Genomic DNA, 6,000 nt, shown 5'->3' on the forward strand with positions numbered 1-6,000 from the left:
CTTCCTTGAAAAAGCCCATTCAGCATTCATGAAGAAATAGCTAGAATAATATCTTAAAACTACTCAAATTAAAGAAAAAAAAAATCCTTGAAGTAATTCCTTCGGAAATACGTTCCTAAGGCATCGCTTGAAGATGTTCTCAGTAAAATTCCTGATTTGGTCAGGGTGTCTAGTCATTTAGAGAAATTAAATTCCCTGAGATTTCCAGGATTTATAAAATAATTCCAGGTTTTAAAAAAATCCCCAAAATATACGAATAATCAATTTTAGATGACTTAAAACTTTTTTTTATCAAGGGTATCCTTGAAAACAAATTTATCTAACAATATTATATGTAATACATAATATAATAAATTTCAAAATATTTTTTACTTCTATAAAAAACAATTATCTGTTTTGTTCTTAGCATGTAAACATAGGAAAACAATCGGCGAAAAAGTGCTTTTAATCATCATTATCTGATATGAAAAAAAAAATCTATTTGATCTCAAAAAAAAATCCCTTCCCTTAAAATGGGATTCAGAATTGCTGGAGAGCGTTCTGTTTGAGACCTCTTGCTTGAAAAAAAATGAGGTAATTCTCATGATATTACGACAAATATGAATAACAGCTCGAATTACTATAGATTTCTTTCCCATGTTACTCCACAGATCTCTTCAAGAATTTGTTTTGAGATTTTTCTCGAACTTTCTAAGTATTTCCTCCAAGAATTTCGTTTTACATACCTTCAATAATTCAATCTGAATTTTTTCAAAGAATAACCACATCTGGAATCAGCCATCTAAAAATTATTCCATTGATTTCCCTAGGACTTCCTCCAGCATTCCCGTTCAAAGCATCTTCAAAAACACAAAATTTCTTCAGGAATTCCTCCAGTTTTTTTTTTTTTTTTTTTTTTTTGAAAAATTTCTCAATGAAGTCTTTAAATATTTTTTTCTAGTCATTCATCCAGGGAATGCTGGAATTTATTTCAAGATTGTTTTTAGATTGTTCTGGAGAAAATTACAAAAAAAAATCTGCGTTGAGTTTCGAAAGAAAATCCTAGATGAATCTTGTGTGAGTTCTAAGCACGCCTTGATGAATTCAAATTAATGAATTAGACAATTTTTTTGAAAATATGTTATACAAATGTTTGAACTGCAGCAACAACATTTTATTGAAATGCTGGAGAAATTCCAAGAGCAATTTCTGGAGGAACTTAACAATAAATCCTAGGTCAAATTTATCGAGGAATTATTGGAAAAAAATATAATAGATATAATCGAATGCCTGAAGGCTTTTTGGAGCTATCCCTGTTTTCAAGTTGAAATCAATGGAGAAATAAACTACAACTCCTGAAGCATTCCTCAAGATATGAGAAAACTATCATTAAGAACTTGTGGAATGGTCGTCTAATAGTTTTTGTAGGTTTCTCTGGAGTCTCTAGAATTTTGCACCATGATTCACTGCAAGCAGATTAAAAAGTGACTTAAAAGATATTTTTTATTAAAATGGAGACTTTAGAAACCACAACCGAAAATAGAGACTTGCATTAAAATAGTGATCAAGACTCTAATAAATATGCCTACCCGGGGAATGAACTATTTTTCGTGCATGTTGTAATTTTTGCTCTTTTCCTACATAGTTTATTTTTTTAAATAGACAAAAAACATGTTTGTTAATTTTTGTAATGTTTTCAATTTATCAACTGCTCGTTAACGACACCCAACTGGAACTGTACATTTACCAATATGGCAATTTGAAGTTCTGATTCCTTGTCTAAACATGATTCATGCTGATTGATTAAAAGTTGTTAAAATACTGAACATGACAACTAGCGTTTTAATAGCGGCGCAGCCGAAAATTTTTTAGATTGAGGAGAGTTTGTGTCACAAAAACAACATATTCTACCATTTATTACTGTTTCAAAATAATTTCCCTGAGTGTAGCCAAAATTCCCTGAGAATTCCAGGTTTTTCCAGGTTGAATAAAATTCCCTGATAATTCCAGGTTTTCCAGGTTTTTCCAGGTAGTTGACACCCTGTTGGTGTGAATTCTGTATTGATTTCGAAAGAGAAATTTAATGTATATCAGAATATCCAAAAGAATTCTTGGAGAAGTTCTCAGAGGTTTATCTGAGCAACCTGATTAGTCGCAGGTTGCATTTAATGAGAACTTTTATAGAGTCATTCAAGGCAAAATCCTGAGAGAGTTTTCAGGATCAATATCAATTCAATCAATGAGTTCTCCCGCGAAAGCAAACTCATTTGTTTACGCTCATGCCGTCAAAAATGATTCAATCATAAAGCTCATCGGAAACCCATCAAACCCAAAGTTTCTTTAAATGTATAAAACATAGCATAAACAGCATAAATAAGCCAACGAGTCAAACGAATGAATCAACTCATGCATGATGTTTTGGCTGTTGTGTGATCTACAACTCAAATATGAAAAATAGCAATCTCAGGACAAATGAGAATTTGAAACTTTCGCAAATAGGAGATTGTGTTGAGACCAAGATATTCTTAATAGAAAAAAAAAGGATTATTGTAGAAATCGGGAGAAAATTGATAAAGTATCCTCAGAACTCAAACAAAATTATCTTTACAACTTCTGAAGAAAAAGAAATTTAGGGGTTATCCAAAAATAATGTCCATTATTTGGGGGAGGGGGTGGGGCGTCCATGAATGTGTGACAGTGTATGTATTTGGTATTGGAAAAAGCGTGACAAAGGGAGGAGGGGGGGGGTCTAGATATACCGAAAACGATGAACGTCATATTTGAAACTTCCCTTATAAGGCAACCAAAAGGTTCCTAACAACACTACTGGAGAATGCAAAAGCCTGGAGGAATATGGAGCTTCTTGAACATTATTATAGGGCTAGTAGCGACTAAAAAAAAGTCCAAAAATAAAACTAAAACAAAATAATAAAAATCAGAAATTATTCAAGATTCCAGCAGCGATTCCTGTAACGATTTTCTCGGAAACTTCTTAAGAACGCCGTAAGTTCTTCAGAAATTGTTCCAGTAAGTCTCCTATCGATTTTCCTAGAATTTCCATAAAAAAAATTTGGGCAACTTCATGAATTCGGCCAGTAATTTCTCCAGAAAAGCGTCCAGGAATTTCTTAAGCTTTTCTTCCAAATTGTCAGAATTTAAACCATGATTTTTTTTGGGCGTGTGTCCTTGAGGTGTTACAGCTACACAAAAAAATACAAAATTTGTAGAATATTCATACAAAAAGCGTTGTGAGGGAGTAGGTAAATGTTAAAAATGACCATTTTTGGCGTTATGAAATTTGTGAATAAAACCTTAGCGCATTTTTTAATCTGTGAAATAAACCTTCGTTGATTTTCTTGAAAGAATTCTTGTAGGTTCTTTAGAAGATATCCCTGAATTAGCAACTGGATAAATCAATGGAAGAGTTCGTGGAAAAAGTCTTGGAAGAAATTCTGGGATAGTCTCTGTAATCCATGTGTAAGTTACTTGAGTGCTCCAGCATTTTCTGGAGAAGAATTTTTTGAAAACTCGCTGGATAATTTTCTGGACGAATTCCATACAAAACAGCTGTAGATATCTCTACAGAAATTTCTGGCACTGATTTCTGGACGAGTCCTCGAAAGTATTACAGTACAAATCTATGGAGAATTCTTGAAGCTTTTGCTCAAGGATTCCGAGAAAAAAAAAACCTGTGTAATAGCCACGTAAGAGTCTCTGAAGGTTTCTCTGGAGCCACTAGAAGTTTACACCAGGTTTCATTGCAAGCAGAAAAAGGAATAAAGTGACTTTAGAGACAATTTTGATAAAAAAGAACCTTACAGACCATTTATTAAAAAAAGAGGCTTGCATTAAAATAATGCCCAAGTCTCAGAAAAGAGACCTACTACCAGTCTTGCAAATATTTTTTTGTAGAGAACATATATGAACGATATTGTTTACAGCAAATAAATTGCAACAATCAATATAATGTGCATACTTACTTATCATATTGGAAATCATTAGTTAATAGATAATACAAATCAATTACAACACAGCGTTTACCAGACACCAATTACCGCAATTACTGTTCTTTTGTTGGTTCCACACTTGAATCACCGTTTCTGGCAACGCGGTCAATAATAAGGCCCCACCACAGGCTTCCAGATCCCTCCCACAACATCACTCGTTCCTGCTTCTCGGTTTACTCCATCACTTCTCGTCAAGACAGGAGATTTATTCCAAGAACTGAAAACTGACTAGAGTGGTTTCACTTTCCCATAAATTGGAATTTTTCATTCATCCACAGAATCATCAATTACACTTGAATGACACGCAGAAATTGACCACACTTCGGGCCGTTTTGAAGCGTTCAATACTGCCGAAGGGACGTCTTATGACACACCATAATCTTTTCTTTTCTAGCTACGTGCAAGAACCGCTTCTGCCACTTCCACACTCCACGTCCTTGGACTCGGATTCGAATTAGTATTAAGTCATCAACCTTCCCAACCGAAATCTTCCACACTCAACATTCACTTCAAAATGCAGACACCCTATCGCAGGTCTACATCGACACCATCAATAAACGGGAAACAGTGGGAAAACCTGGGTTTTCCTTCTTCCCGTGAAACCCAAATTCCGGACCACAAAATCACAGCGATAAGACTGCGAAAAAAAAATCGAACTTTAATCAGCCCTCTCAAAAAAGAAACTCACTTTCGGGCACTTTTTTCAGCAACACCCGCCGCGACGCAACAATCTCCTATTTGCTCACTAATTTGCAACGTTTTACTGGATACCACCAAAGTCTTTAGCACTGATAATTTTCCGAGAAAAACAATTTTCCTTCGACGACGACGACGAAATTTTAATCCACGACCTGACGACGACGACGAATCTTTGAATTTTGTCTGACTCGGACGGGTTTTGACGTTTTGCTGATTTTCTCTGGATACAGGGCCGCACTTGGGATTGGGGAAATGGAATAATTTAAATGTGATCTAAAATAAAAATCGAACACGGAAAATATCTATGAAACAAAATGGATCATTGATATGGATTTATTTATTTATTTTATTGTATTTATTTATATATTATGTCTTTTTTATGTTATTTTCAAATGTTTTTCAAATCAAATCTAAGACATGTAGGCGACTATAGATCAACGAGGATAAAATTCGAATCACATTGGATCAAAAAGATCATAAATTAAATTTTCTAAATGTAGTGATCATCATCTGCGACGATATTGATATAGGAAATAGTTACTAATCATAACATTTTTAATGATGATCGAAGAATAAATAATAATTTAACAATAATAACAGAGTCACAAATAAACATACATATTTCATTATTGAAATGAAAAATGTTGAAAAATGGTGACAGCTGTAAAAAATGCCCTACAAAGAGCTGAGAAGATGCTATTTAGATCCAAATTTTAGTCAATGTTCAACATTTATCATTGAAATTAATAACAGTAGAATCAACACTTATTAAACTTTTCTCTGTCAACTTGTCAAGATTGTTTTACCAAAGCGAAGTATGCACTTCAACAGAAAAGTAATCGCCTATCTCGATGCGTGGGAAATTTCTTGCAAGAAATGCTCAAGAAAAGCATTTTTCTTCGATCGTAGTACGCAGTTGAAAAGAAATGTCAATTCAAATGGAGCTCACTGTAGGAAATTTCTTGACCATTTCTTGGGCAGAAATTTTTACTTTTCTTGAGCGGAACAGCATATTTAGCTTAATAAGTTGAACAAGTCATTTTTCCTTCTATTAAAGAGCCAATATTCCACCAAACAATTATATTTGTGTAAACAGATGTATAGGAGACGAACTAACGTTTAGGTTGCTACGCACTTCAGCTGTTTCCATGCTTAACATGAACATGATTAAAAGCTGAATAGGTATTTTATAAAATCCTAATTCAACATAGATATATAATCCGAGTAGTTAATCCAAAGTGGGCCAAAACAACGATTAATAAACACATTGTACAGCAACAAATAAGCCTTACAAAGGAGGTCACACCATAGCCAA

At 33.8% G+C, this 6,000-nt stretch overlaps 1 protein-coding gene across 1 annotated transcript in view; it reads right to left on the reverse strand.

Moving 5' to 3' along the window:
• LOC5569889 (hyccin) overlaps window positions 1–4,897 on the reverse strand; it is a 109,193-nt gene extending 104,296 nt beyond the window's left edge. Inside the window, exon 1 of the mRNA XM_021840547.1 lies at window positions 4,675–4,897. The gene's annotated coding sequence lies outside the window, so the exon portion shown is untranslated. The remainder of the gene's footprint in view (window positions 1–4,674) is intronic.
• Between the last annotated feature and the right edge of the window lie 1,103 nt (window positions 4,898–6,000).

The sequence above is a fragment of the Aedes aegypti genome, chromosome 2, assembly GCF_002204515.2.
Source record: "Aedes aegypti strain LVP_AGWG chromosome 2, AaegL5.0 Primary Assembly, whole genome shotgun sequence".
Taxonomy (NCBI): Eukaryota; Metazoa; Arthropoda; class Insecta; order Diptera; family Culicidae; genus Aedes; species Aedes aegypti.